Source organism: Carcharhinus amblyrhynchos, chromosome 11 (genome assembly GCF_965287045.1).
Source record: "Carcharhinus amblyrhynchos chromosome 11, sCarAmb.v2.hapA, whole genome shotgun sequence".
Taxonomy (NCBI): domain Eukaryota; kingdom Metazoa; phylum Chordata; class Chondrichthyes; order Carcharhiniformes; family Carcharhinidae; genus Carcharhinus; species Carcharhinus amblyrhynchos.
In genome coordinates, this window is record NC_137334.1 from 1520756 (window position 1) to 1536079 (window position 15324).

The 15324-nt window shown below is 45.7% G+C and overlaps 1 protein-coding gene across 1 annotated transcript in view; it reads left to right on the forward strand.

Moving 5' to 3' along the window:
- Positions 1 to 1033: 1033 nt before the first annotated feature.
- Positions 1034 to 15324, forward strand: part of LOC145349817 (melanophilin-like) — a 137172-nt gene continuing 122881 nt past the window's right edge. The window contains exon 1 of the mRNA XM_080198370.1: positions 1034 to 1552. The gene's annotated coding sequence lies outside the window, so the exon portion shown is untranslated. The remainder of the gene's footprint in view (positions 1553 to 15324) is intronic.

Sequence of the window (15324 nt, forward strand, 5' to 3'; positions counted from 1 at the left end):
ATCTTTCTAATTGCATTCCTACAGGAGCAACATTGACTTTATGTGGGGGAAGTTTGTATCGTACCTGTTAATGCTCAAATTATTCATTAGCTTGAAAGTTCTTGATTATTCCATGATCATCTGTAATGTATTTGTCATCACATTTGGACTAGTCATCATCCATTAACTCAACTTGCGGCACTTGGGTGAATCATCTATCATTGTCTTGGATATCTCCCAGAATCTTTCGAAATGACCGAGATTCTCAAAGTATAAACTTAGTTATATAACTGAATTTTTTTATTGCTCTCTGCTGTTACTGCTGGCTCACACTTCAATTCCCATTAATTCACTTGTCTCCCAAGGATCTGTTCTTGACTCCCACTTCGTTCTCTGTTCTGATGAAGGTCTACAGCACCGTGGTACTCACTACCCTCCTGTATGCCTGTGAAACGTGGACTGTGTATCGAAGGCATGCAAGACAGCTCAATCATTTCCACATGACTTGTCTTTGCAGAATGTTACGCATCAGATGGAAAGACAAAGTACCAGACACTGAAGTTCTCTCTCAAGCAAGTCTACCATCAGTCCACACACTGCTGATGACCCGGTGGGCAGGTCATGTCATCTGTATGTCAGACGAGCGCAGACCCAAGCAGCTCCTTTTTGGGGAAGTCTCTGCTGGAAGACGCTCGCATGGAGGGCAGGAGAAACGTTTCACACTCAAAGCCTCCCTGAAGTCGCTTGACATTGACACGACCACCTAGGAAACGCTGGCACAAAACCGCCCTACCTGGCGCTGCCTCGTCCACAAAGGCTGTCAAGCTCACGAAGCAAGGTGCATTGCTGAAGCACAACTTAAGCGCGAGCTGCGCAAGTCCAGAGTCACCAGAGCAACAACTACAGCGTCTACACAAGTCTGTCCAACATGCGCCAGGACATTCTGTGCCCGAATTGGCCCTGATCAGTCATCTTCGGACACACCGCAACCAGCCTCAAAATGACTAATGGTGTCGAGGTCCTTATCGATGATGATGGACGAACAATGTTCTCTGCTCACATCACTGACTTCCTGCACTCACCCTTAAATCTCATTGACGTTTCTCCAACTAATGTTACTTTCTCCATATTGAAAATGAAACATGATCTCATTGTCACCTTTTTCTTCTTCCCCCCAGGATCTCAAGCTTTGAACAATTGAGTTGCAGTCTTCCTATAATCTTCAAGTGGTCAATAATGGATGAGAGATTTTATCCACTTAATTTATTCTGAATGTCTCGCCTCTTTGCTTTGAATTGTTGGCCTTTTTGACCTTGATTGCTGAATTAAAAATGAAACCTTTCATAGAAAATGATCACCATTGGAATTTGTGATGGAATATTCAATCAGAGACCCTGCAGCTACAAGTCTGATGCAGCATTTGGGAGCAAGCTGCCCTTTCCTCCTGTCTCCTAGACTGACCAGGCAACTTTAACAAACTCCACAGATCAGGCACCTGAACTGTTCATATCATAGCTTTAACAATCTGATGTGGTAATCTGAGAAAGCATCGATCTCCATCCCTGTTACTCAGGTTAGTAGTGTGATTTTATGATCTCGTTCCCAGTGAGCAGGTTGAGTGAGTTGCAGGTTGTAACCTCTGAGATTTTAATACAAGAATCGGCAAAGGGGGGTGAATGCATCTCTGGGTGAAATGCACATGACATGCTGCCCAGTTCTCAAGTTGAGAGCTGCACTTCCAAAAGTAATGCTGCTGAAATGGAGGTGAGTGTCAGTTGGGTTGTCATTTTGAAAACCTGAAGGTGTAATTGTTGCGACCATGGATTTAATGAGATGAATATCCGTCTAATCCTTCAGCACATTTTCAGCTCAACAGAAGGCAATTCCATTGATAGGACTCAGTAGCTGGTGATAAAATATTAGTTCCTCCTCCTCATTCTTCCGATTTCAGGAAAAAAAATAAACATAAGAACACAAGAAATAGGAGCAGGAGTAGGCCATCTAGCCCTTCGAGCCTGCCCCACCATTCAATAAGATCATGGCTGATCTGAAGTGGGTCAGTTCCACTTTCCCGCTTTCTCCCCATAACCCTTAATTCCCTTGTCTATCAGAATCCTATCTACCAGTGACTTAAAAATATTTAGCGAGGCAGCCTCCACCACTTCAACGGGCAGAGAATTCCAGAGATTCACCACCCTTTGAGTGAAGGAGTTCCTCCTCAACTCTGATCTAAACTGCGTTTCCACCCCCCCCCCCCTTTACCTTGAGGCTGTGCCCTCTAGTCCTGCTATCCTTTGAGCGAGCAGAATCTCTCTACCTCTACCCTATCCATCCCCTTCATTATCTTATACGTCTCTATAAGATCCCCCCCTCATCCTTCTAAACTAAGGAATCTAAAATAAGATAAAACACAAGATAAAGTCTTCTAAAATAAGAATTACTTCCCTTTTTTAGAAGGCTGTTTTAAATCTGTAGCGTGACACAAGGAACAGAATTTCACAAGATTTTTTCTAAGTATCCAGCGAGCATGATCGGTTTTTTTTTGACTGAGTTTTCACTCCTAATCTTATGCACCCTGTCATTGAAAATATGGGCGAGACTGTTTGACCCACTAGAGGCTGCGGGTGGGCTTTAACTCGACGAACAGTCTGCAGCTCAGATCAGAGTTACAAACTGCACAGGCACAGAAAAAGCATTAAAAAAAGCTCCCCTGGAAGAACCCTCCCCAGGCCGGACACAGCTACCCCACACTGACATTGGGGGCCCCCCAACATTACTGACCCTCTTCCTTACGCCCCCCCCCCCCCCTCCAATCCTTGCACAAGGCCCACTCATCAACCCCCTGGCCCCAACTGCTGAGTGACATGACCCTCTCTCTCCCCCACCTCATCACAGAGGCACATTTCATCCACCCCACGTTGACTTCCCCTTCACGGTAGCAAGGCAAACTGCACTACGTTTGCGGAATGCTCAAACGGGCGCACGACCCACCCAACCTGCCAGTGACTGATCTGCCCTAACAAGGGAAAGCTCCACACGAGCCCCAGGGATGGATGGACAGGCAGTGCAGGAAGAGAGGGCCTCCAGGAAGACAGCTCCCAGATTTTCTCTAGTGCGCAGGACACCTCCGCTGATGTACATCGAGTGAAGGAGGGAATGTCCAAGGTCTCTGGTGGTGGGAGGGGGGGCCTACCAGACGTGAGGACTTAGCTGGCCCCAAGCTATAGCTTCACCCTCAGCTGCTGGAGATGCAGCAACAGAGAAAGAAGTCTCTCAACACCCGGTTAAAATCACCTGACAAAAGGGGCAGAGCCCCGAAAGCGAGTGGCGTTTGCTACCAAATAAACCTGTTGGACTTTAACCTGGTGTTGTGAGACTTCTCACTGTGTTTACCCCAGTCCAACGCCGGCATCTCCACATCAGGGATTGCGGGGGGGCTGAAGCAACACTGGACCGATTACAAGGAGTCCCAACGCTTTCAGGCAGACCAGCTGTTGCCTGTCTTGCATAGTTTCCAGGCCAACACTGTAAGGGTGGTGACTGTTGTGGTAAGGCTGGGCAGGGGATCCCTACCATGAGTGGCAGGTCCCAAGTGACGGTCGAGTCACAGCAGTCCACAGCGGAGTCCCAGAGAGCCTCAGTAGGCTTTTCCAGATTCTGCTGCCCACGGGCGAGAGGCTGAGAACTTGAAGGAGGCGCGGGGGGGCCAGTGCGGAGGCGCGGGGGGGCCAGTGCGGAGGCGCGGGGGGGCCAGTGCGGAGGCGCGGGGGGGCCAGTGCGGAGGCGCGGGGGGCCATGGCTGCAACCCCTCAGAATGTGACCCAATTACAGAGGGTCATGGCTGAGGGTCTGCAAAGCATGGCCTAGTCTCAGAGGGCACTTGCTGCAGGTGGCCCCAACTCAGAGGGCCATCGCTTAGGGCTCTCCCACCATGGCAACTTGGCAGGTGGTCCTTTTGGACTTGCAGGGCCAAGCGAAGTCAGAGCTTCTGGAGCTCACTGCAGAAGCACTATCATCCTGTGGGATAATCGAGGGGCCCATAGGAGCCCCGAGGGAGGAGGAAGGGCTCGAGTCCGAGACTGCAGGTGTGGCTACACCTTCTGTTTCCCCGCTCCCTAACATCAGGGCATCTCAGGGGCAGTGGGATGAAGAAGGTGGCACGGATACTTTGACACCTGGAAGGCAGCCAGGGCCCTCAAGGTTCAGGCCCTCTAGAGAATGATCACCAAGTGCATCACAGGCCATGGGGCAGCTGGTCACCTCCACCTCCGATGTACATCCTGGGGAGACACTCAGACATGCCGGTAGACCACGCAAAGTTACTAGAAAAGCTACAAATGAAAGTAAGATGGATTATGAGTAAGCTTGCTCACAATATAAATAACAGATAGCAAAAGTTTCTACAAATATATAAAACAAAAAAGGGCGGATAAAATAAACATTGGTGCTTCAGAGGATGCGAAGGGGGGTGTAATAACTGGAAATGAGGAAATGGCTGTGGCATCGAACAGGTATTTTGATTTGGTTTTCACAGTGGAAGATACAAATAGCATGCCAAAAATTTGTGACAAGAAGATTATGGCAGGTGAGGCACAGTGGTTTGCACTGCTGCCTCACAGCTCCAGGGACCCAGGTTCAATTCCAGCCTCAGGTCACTGTCTGTGTGGAGTTTGCATGTTCTCCCCATGTCTGCGTGGGTTTCCTTGGGTGCTCTGGTTTCCTTCCATAGTCCAAAGATGTGTAGGTCTGGTGGATTGGCCATGCTAAATTAACTCTTATTGTCAGTGGGACTAACAGTGTAAATATGGGGGGTTATGGGGATAAGACCTGGGTGGGATTGTGGTCAGTGCAGGCTCGATGGGCTGAATGGCCTCCTTCTGCATTGTAGGGATTCTATGAGGACCTAGAAACTATCACTATCACAAAAGAGGGAGTGTTGGGCAAGTTAATGGAGCTAAAGTTAGACAAGTCTCCTGGCCCTGATGGAATGCATCCCAGGGTACTAAAGGAGATGGTGGGAGAAATAGCAAATGCACTAGTGGTAATTTACAAAAATTCACTGGACTCTGGGGTGGTTCCCGCAGATTGGAAAACAACAAATGTGACACCACTGTTTAAAAAAGGAGGTAGACGAAAGGCAGGTAACTATAGGCCGATTAGCTTAACTTCTATAGTAGGGAAAATGCTTGAATCTATCATCAAGGAAGAAATAGCAAGATACCTGGATATAAATTGTCCCATTGCTAAGACACAGCATAGGTTCATGAAGGGAAGGTCATGTTTAACTAATTTGGTGGAATTCTTTGAGAACATTATATGTGTGGTGGATAGTGGGGAACCTGTGGATGTAGGGATCTGGATTTTCAGAGGACATTTGACAAGAGCCATACCAAAGGCTGTTGCATAAGATAAAGGTGCGTGGTGTTACAGGCAATGTATTAGCATGGATAGAGGATTGGTTAGCTAACAGAAAGCAAAGAGTAGGGAAAAATGGGTATTTTTCTGGTTAGTGATCAGTGACTAGCAGTGTGCCTCAGGGATCAGTGTTGGGACCGCAATTGTTTGCAATTTACATAGATGATACGGAGTTGGGGGCCAAGTGTAATGTGTCAAAATCCGCAGACGACACTAAGATGAGTGGCAGAGCAAAGTGTGCAGAGGATGCTTAAAGTCTACAAAGGGATATAGACAATCTAACTGAGTGAGCAAGGGTCTGGCAGATGGAGTACAATGTTGGTAAATGTGAGCTCATCCATTTTGGCAGGAATAACAGCAAAATGGACTATTATTTAAATGGTAAAAAATTGCGGCATGCTGCTGTGCAGAGGGATCTGGTTGTCCTTGTGCAGGAATCACAAGGAATTGGTTTGCAGGTGCAGCAGGTAATTAAGAAGGCAAATGGAATTTTGTCCTTCATTGCTAGAGGGATGGAGTTTAAAAACAGCGAGATTATGTTGCAGCTGTATAAGGTGCTGGTGAGGCCACACCTGGAGTACTGTGTACAGTTTTGGTCTCCTTACTTGAGAAAGGATAAACTGGCACTGGAGGGGGTGCAGAGGAGATTCACTAGGTTGATTCTGAAGTTGAGGGTTGGCTTATGAGGAGAGACTGAGTAGACTGGAGCTATACTCATTGGAATTCAGAAGAATGGAGATTTTATAGAAACATATAAGATTATGAAGGGAATGGATAAGATAGAAGCAGGGAAGTTGTTTCCACTGGCGGGTGAAACTAGAACTAGGGGACACAGTCCTAAATCTGCTCCCCCTTATTTTGAGGCTGAGTTGAGGAGGAACTTCTTTACACAAAGGGTTGTGAATCTGTGGAATTCCCTGCCCAGTGAAGCAATTGAGGTTCCCTCACTGAATGTTTTTAAGGCAGGGATAGATAAATTTTTGAACAGTAAAGGAATTAAGGGTTATGGTGAGTGGGCGGGTAAGTGGAGTAGAGTCCACGGAAATATCAGCCATGATCTTATTGAATGGTGGAGCAGGATCGAGGGGTCAGATGGCCGACTCCTGCTCCGAGTTCTTATGTTCTTATGAAGTGATAGCGGCACTCAGAAAGCACGGGTGAAAGAGATAGATAGAATATTTAGGCAATTTAAACTCTATCACTTATTTTGAAGGCATTTACTTTGGCACTAATAAATGTTATTTCACCCCATATCTGTGATTAACTTGTCTCTGATTAGCCTCCGACAGGAATGAAGTTACCCTGACAGTTACTTGGGGGGGGGGACCCTGCATGTTGGTGTCAGTGGGGGAGGCCTCCCAGCACACTGCTACTGTGAAAATCAAGGTGCTCAAATCTTTCACTGGCTACAGCGGGTGACAGCGAGGTACAACATCTGCCATGGCACCCCCACAATCCACACTGGGAACGGGTGATTTGGAAACAGCGCAAAGGTCTCCAGTGGCCGTCTGCAAGCACCCAGCGGTGTAAAGGTTTCAGGCAGCCGTCACTTCCACAGCCCCTGGGAGTGAGTGCAAACCTGTGCCCCGAGGTGCCAAGTCCTGCAACAGATGGCGTAGGTGTCGTACTGTCTCCATTTCAGAGCTGGAGCCATCAGCGGCATGTGATAGCCAACATGCTCAAAGGATACTCGCGTGTGGAACTGCCAGGGTCTCTGTCCCCTCCTTCTCCTACCCTCTACCCACCCCCTCCTCCTCCTCCACTCACCCAGGCGAATGGCGGCTTCTGACATCCGTCTTTCCTCCTGTGAACGGTAAGGCCTCCTCCTCCTCCTCCTCCTCCTCCTCCTCCACTCCTTTGTTGTCCTTTTGGTTGTTGAACCAAAAGGACAACAAGGTCAATGGGTTGCACTTGTCAACCTGAAGGTAGCGGGTGGGTGGGGTGTTGGGGAAGGGAAGAGACAGAAAGCGAGATTAAAGAACTCTGCTCACCCCCAACCCAGCAACACACAATCCCCAAAAGCCCCCCCAGCCACACACACTCCCTATAGCCTCCTGAATGGCCACACAACCTCCCCCACCCACCCCCATCACAAGCACACACCCAGAACCCATGCAGTAGTGGCCCCAGACATCGCTGCTTGACAAGTCCTGAGGCTGCAGCACTGCCACTTCAGAGAGATCCAGCCCACTCCCCACCGGTAACGGTATCTGCTGCTGGCCTGCACTCGGACCCAGAGTTAGCGCTCACACCCAGGTACACGCTGAGAACAAAGAAAATTACTGCACAGGAACAGGCCCTTCGGCCCTCCAACCTGCACCGACTGAACTAAGACCCCCGTACCCTTCCAGGGACCATATCCCTCCATTCCCATCCGATTCATATATTTGTCAAGATATTGTTTAAAACTCACAATCGTATCTGCTTCCACTACCTCCCCCAGCAGCAAGTACCAGGCATCCACCACCCTTTATACAAAACTTTTCCACGTACAAGTCCTTTAAACATTGCCTCTCACACCCTGAACCTGTGCCCCCTAGTAATTGACTCTTCCACCCTGGGAAAAAGCTTCTGACTATCCACTCTGTCCATGCCTCTCATAATCTTGTAGATTTCTATCAGGTCTCCCCTCAACCTCCGTCGCTCCAGTGAGAACAAACCAAGTTTCTCCAACTTCTCCTCATAGCTAATGCCCTCCATACCAGGGGCAATATCCTGGTAAATCTTTTCTGTACCCTCTCCAAAGCCTCCACATCCTTCTGGTAGCAACCAGAATTGAACACTATATTCCAAGTGCGGTCTAACTAAGGTTCTATAAAGCTGCAACATGACTTGCCAATTTTTAAACTCAGTGCCTCGGCTGATGAAGGCAAGCATGCCTTATGCCTTTTTGACTACCTTCTCCACCTGCATTGCCACTTTCAGTGATCTGCGTATCTGTTCACCCAGATCCCTTTGCCTATCAATACTCCTAAGGGTTCTGCCATTTACTGTATATTTCCTATCTGTATTAGACCTTCCAAAATGCATTATCTCAATTTGTCTGGATTAAACTCCATCTGCCATCTCTCCACCCAAGTCTCCAACTGATCTATATCCTGCTGTATCTTCTGATGGTCCTCATCACTATCCGCAAATCCACCAACCTTTGTGTTGTCTGCAAACTTAATCAATCCAGTTACATTTTCCTCCAAATCATGCATATGTTACATATACATATGTTACAAACAGCAAAGGTCCCAGCACTGATCCCTAAGGAACGCCACTTGTCACAGCCCTCCATTCAGAAACACACCCTTCCACTGCTACCCTCTGTCTCCTTTGACTGAGCCAGTTTTGTATCCACCTTGCCAGCTCACCTGTGATCCTGTGTGACTTCACCTTCTGCACCAGTCTGCCATGAGGGACTTGGTCAAAGGCCTTACTGAAGTCCATGTAGACAACATCCACTGCCCTACCCTCATCAATCATCTTCGTCACTTCCTCGAAAACTCAATCAAGTTAGTGAGACGCGACCTCCCCTTCACAAAACCATGTTGCCTCTCCCTAATACACCCACTTATTTCCAAGTGGGAATAAATCCTGTTTCAAAGAATCTTCTACAATAATTTCCCTAGCATTGATGTAAGGCTCACCGGCCTGTAATTACCTGGATTATTCTTCCTACCCTTCTTAAACAAAGGAACAACACTGACTATCCTCCAATCCATGGGGGACAGCCCCCTCCCCTGCCCCTCCACACACTTACAGGCCCCCCCTGCCCCAAACCGAAACGCAACACCCCTTGGAGCAGCATGGACCAGTTTGAAAGCAGAGACTTACCTCCTGACTCACCCTCACTGCTTCAGAGCCCCAAATCGACTTATATTAAGGGTCATTTCTTCACTGATTTCAGCTGCAGCACGAGGTGGTTAAGACAGGTGAGCTGGGACAATTGGGAGTGAAACTCACTAATTACATTGTGATGAATGCAAAAAAGTGCAAACTGACGTTTTGGGGGGGAGGGGGTGCTGATCACACCAATTTTTGGTGAGGGGTGACACAAGTGGGTGCCATTTCCACCAGTCACAATGTGCCCAATTTTATGACTTTTTCCCGCTGCAAAATGAGCACAATGTGGTCATAAAATTCCACTCAAGCACTCTGTCACTGGGCATCTACTATAATTGAATATGCCGTTTACAGGGGCATAAATAAAACCGGCAAGATGTTTGGCGATAAAATGTAGAAAAATCAGATGGGTTCCCACTTCAGATGACCGTTAACTAACCCCTGCAGGAAGAGGTCATAGTGTCATCGAGGTTTACAGTATGGAAACAGGCCCTTTGGCCCAACTTGTCCAAGCCAGACTTTTTTCTTTAAAACCCTAAGCTAATCCCAATTGCCCACATTTGGCCTGTATCCCTCTATACCCATCTTATCCATGTAACTGTCTAAATGCTTTTGAAAAAGCAAAATTATACCCACCTCTACTATTCCCTCTTGCAGCTTGTTCCAGACACTCACTACCCTCTGTGGAAAAAATTGCCCCTCTGGACAGTTCTGTATCTCTCCCCTCTCACCTTAAACCTATGCCCTCTAGTTTTAGACTCCCCTACCTTTGGGAAAAGATATCTATGTCCATTATTTTATAGACCTCTATAAGGTGACCCCTACGCTCCAGAGAAAAAAGTCCCACTCTATCCAGCCTCTCCTTGTAACTCAAACCATCAAGTCCCGGTAGCATCCTAGTAAATCTTTTCTGCACGCTTTCTAGTTTAATAATATCCTTTCTATAATAGGGTGACCAGAATTGCACACAGTATTCCAAGTGTGGCCTTACCAATGTCTTGTACAACTTCAACAAGACATCCCAACTCCTGTATTCAATGTTCTGACCAATGAAACCAAGCATGCTAAATGCCTTCTTCACCACTCTGTCCACCTGTGACTCCACTTTCAAGATCAGTAAATGACACTAATGAGGATGAGTTTGAATTTGCTTATGAAGACATTTTTAAATTGATTATTTCATGGGATCCAGGCATTGCTGGCAATGACAAGCATTTGTTGATTCTCTCTAATTGTGCTTGAACTGAGATGCTTGCAATGCCATTTCAGATAGCAGATCAGAGTCCATCACATTACTTTGGATCTAGTCACATGAAGGTCAGGGTGGGAAGGATGGCAGATTTCCTTTCCTGAAGAACTTTAGTGAACTGGGTGAGTTGATAATAGTTTCACGATCACCATTGCTAAGATTAGCTTGCAACCTTTGGTTCCTCTGTAATTAGATAGGTGCCAACACTCATGGCAGTTCATAGCAAAAAGGGCCAAGATAATCCTTAGTATTACCTGAGACCCTTCTTGTGGAAGCAGCTACACAATTGGGGATGTATCCCACATCAGCTTCCATCTCTGGAGATGAGAAGGATGGATAGAGAAGGGGGTTCCAGTTTTGACTTCATGGCTTTATCTGCTGGAGTGTGGCAGATTAGATCTCATCAAAACCTGCTGTCTGGTTCAATTTTGGAGGCCAAAATGAGCTGAAGGCTGCTGACGCAAGTCGAGACTCCAAATCACAGAAGTCAGTGGCATCTAGTGATGAATCACAGAAACATATAGTGAGGATGGTGAGACTGAAGGTAAACATGATGTTCTGATCTTTGGTGATACAGCAGTTTGAGTCACTTCAATCTGATTCTACCTATACTGTGAGATATTAAAGAGAATTCATTTTGCAAACTAACTAAAATTGCATGTCCTAACCAAATCCTCATGGAAGTCTGTGCCCTCAAGAACATACCAACACTGGGAGCTCCTTTCTCATTGTTCTTTGATGGGTTGTGAGCTTTGTGGGCAAGTCCAAGTAATTCTTACCTGTCACGAATTGCCCGTGCGAAGGTAATGGTGAGCTCCAATGATACAACGACTCCATGGAAAGGATGAGCAACAATTGTTTCTCTTTGGTCATTTTAAGTAAGACAATATTGACATTGTACTTCAAAAACTAAAACCTCCTTTTTTGCCATCAATGTCACAACAAATCCAAAGCACAATGGGTTAAATAATGATTATTAGCGGGGAGGTGTATTCATTGTAGCTTCAGTATACCTAAGATTGAGGTGAAGGATATATTCAGGATAGACTGGGTTCATGCCTGAGACCACGGGAATGGGCTTTATCCTGAGAGAACATAAATTGAAGTTAGGTTGAGGGAGCTGGGACTCTTCTCCCTGGAGAGACGAAGGTTGAGAGGCGACCTGATAGAAGTTTATAAAATGTTGAGAGGAATAGATAGGGTGGATTCTCAGAGGCTATTTCCCCGGGTTGAAATGGTCGCTACGAGAGGACACAGATTGAAGGTACGGGGAGGAAAGTACAGAAGTGATGTTAGGGGTAAGTTTTTCACTCAGAGGGTGGTGAGTGAATGGAATCGGCTGCCGTCAGTGGTGGTGGAGGCGAACTCGCTGGTGTCTTTTAAAAGACTTCTGGATGAGTATATGGGGTTTAATGGGATTGGGGGTTATAGATAGGTCTATAGATTGGTCGGTGTTGATGTGATCGGCGCAACTCGTGGGCCGAAGGGCCTGTTTGTGCTGTAGTGTTCTATGTTCTAGAAGGGAGATGACATGGGAGTTTCCCTACAACGTACAATTGTGCTAATTGCAGATACCTCGTGTGTATGTGTGTGTGTGTTTGACTCTGTACAATTAGGATGATATTTTCCCTGAAACAAAGGCACCCAGTTAACTGGAGTCAGATTGTCCCTGAAGGCACAGGCTTCTCTGAGAATTTGTTAAGGACATGCAGTTTTCATTAGTTTGAAAAATGAGTTCTATTGATATAAGATTGGCAACTGAAATTGCTGTACCACCATCACCCACTTGAGGGCAGCTGTGAGAAGCAACTGATGGAAATATAAAGTTTAAAATAAAGTCTATTAGTCACAAGTAGGTTTACATTAACACTGCAATGAAGTTACTGTGAAAATCCTTTAGTCGCCACACTCTGGTGTCTATTGAGTACACTGAGGGAGAATTTAGCATAGCCAATGCACCTAACCAGCACGTCTTTTGGACTGTGTGAGGAAACCAGAGCACCCGGATCTTGGGTTCATGTCACACTATCTGTAACCCCCGTGACTTGCCTGGGCTTGCAAAATCTCACTAACTGTCCCGTCTGGAGACAATACATATCTCTTTAACCTGTGCTTAATCCTCTCTCCACTCACATTGTCTGTACCTTTTAAGGCTTGATTACCTGTAAAGACTCGCATTCCAACCATTATTTTGTAAATTGAGTTTGTGTCTTTATATGCCCTGTTTGTGAATTGAAATCCCATTCACCTGATGAAGGGGCAGCACTCCGAAAGCTCGTGGCTTTTGCTACCAAATAAACCTGTTGGACTTTAACCTGGTGTTGTGAGATGTCTCACTGTGTTTACCCCAGTCCAACACCGGCACCTCCACATGGTTGACTACTGTGCCACCATACCCCCGAGTATCTGAATGAACTGGGGAATAGATAGAAAAGATACTCAGAACACGTCCATTGAGCAGGGTGCGGATAGAGTGTTAAATATTGCTGACTACAAGAAGGGATGGTGGGGTTTTTATGTTGATCATAAATACTATAAAGACAATAGCAATAAAAGACGTAACTAACAAACAGCAACAAATGGATCGTGATTAAATGGGGGCCACAACAGCAGGAAGCATGGCTTCATTAGGCAGGATGTGACATTTTGATTTGCTGAGATACAGAGATAAGGTGAACATGGCATGTTGAGTATTACACCAGCACATCTGTAATATAGTTGCTGCCATAAATACTCCTTAGCTTCAAACAGTTTTTACTGAAGATTTACCCTCAGGATAAAGTCAGTGGAGTACGAGAATCTTGTGGTACCTGGTTCACAATTGTTTTTTTAAAAGGTGAATTGAAGCAGATGTGGGTAAGGCAGAGGCTTTTCCTTGTTTAATTACGGCACAAGGGATGGGAGCAGGAGGATGGCATCTTAAATGAAGGCTCAGGATTGGCAAGGGTGAGTTAGTGCTGAGAGTTATGGAGTGGGGGCTGGGGCCTGTAGGAGTAGGAGAGGGAGCTGGGGAGGGAAAAGACTGGGTCAGCGGCATGGAGGAGTGAAGTGGGAAGAGCCTTGTGTGCTGGGTGTGGTAGAGGACACTAGTGGGGACAGTCAGTTCCAGTAATGACATCAAGGATGGCACATCCCAGTCAAATGATTTTTCTCCCCATTCTACAGAATGTGGGAATGAAGGGAAGGGAAAAGTGTGTAGACATGTTTCCGAAATAAGTGAAAAAGACATACAGCTTCATAAATACGGGATTTGCAATTATGTATCACCAACAAACTGGGAAGACCTAGCAGTGAAAGGGATGGTAATGCACAGACTCTTTTCTGCCCACTGTATATGAAGACCAGTGAGGAAGGGAAAGCTACGAGACCTGCCAATAGAAAAGAAATCCAATCAGATAATAGAAATAAACAAATGGAAATATACTAAGTTTAGAAACTGGCATGACAATAATGCCAGGAGCAAATAAGAAATTAAAATACCAAAGCCTATAAAAATAAAGTATCCTATGCATGCAAACGAGAATTAAGTGAGGAATAGGGCCATTAAATGATGAGCAAAGTGGATTCGTGAGATGATACTGAAATGATAGCGATATTCTAAACACACTTTGCATCAGTTTTTAGAGGAGAAGAAATCAAGGTGAATAACTGATAACTGATAAGACAGAAAGAAAGGAGATACCAGCCAAACTTAAAAAAACACAAGTCCAGATGAATCATACCCATAGATACTCAACAAAACTGGAAAGGGGATTACAAGGCTAAAAAACTGTAAAATTCAATAAGAAAAAAAACATTGCCAGAGAACTTAAAAACTAACCTTATTGAATTATTTGAATACCAGAAAGTTCAGGTATGTGTAAAGCAGAAGCTATGGTGCACATGGACTTTGAGAGGCTGAAAAGGTGTCATGGGGACATAATAAAGATCAGGGCATGTGAATCAGAGACCAGTTAGCAGAAGGATGCAAAGATGGTCCCCTTATTTGTGAAAGGATATATTAGCTTTGGAGAGGGTACAGAGAAGGTTCACCAGGTTGATTCCAGAGATGAGGGGTTTAGCTTATGAGGAGAGATTGAGTAGACTGGGCCTGTACTCATTAAAGTTTAGAAGGCTGAAGGGAGATCTTATAGAGACATATAAAGGGCTAGACAGGGTAGAAGCAGCGAGGTTATTTCCACTAACAATGGAAACAAAAACTAGAGGGCACAGCCTCAAAATACCAGGGAGTCAATTTAGAACAGAGCTGAGGAGGAACTTTTTCTCCCAGAGGGTAGTGAATCTTTGGAGTTCTCTGCCCAATGAAGCAGTGGAGGCTACCTCGTTAAATGTGTTTAAGTCACAGATAGATAGACTTTTAACCAATAAGGGAATTAAGGGTTATAGGGAGTAGGCAGGTAAGTGGAACTGAACCCACTATCAGATCAGCCACGATCTTATTGAATGGCAGGGCAGGCTTGAGGGGCTAGATGGCCTACTCCTGCTCCTACTTGTTATGTTTGTGGCTACAAAACAGAAAGTAAGAGGAGTTACGGCAAGTTTCTGAATCTGGCAAAAAGTGTGAAAAGGTGTTCCATAGGGATCCAAACTGGGAGCATAGTTGTTCACAATATATGAAAATTATCAGGAATCAGAGGTATGGTTTCAGTATTTGCAGATGTTACCAAATTGGGGTATAATATATATGATTACACTATCGATCAAAAAGCATAGATAGAGATGATAAAGTGGATGGATAAATAACACAGTAAAATATGAGGTGGTCTAGTTGTGAAAGAGGATTCAGGGGGTATTTACTTCTCAGAAGGCAAAAAAATAAACAAAGAGATAGCAGAATAAAGAGATCTGGA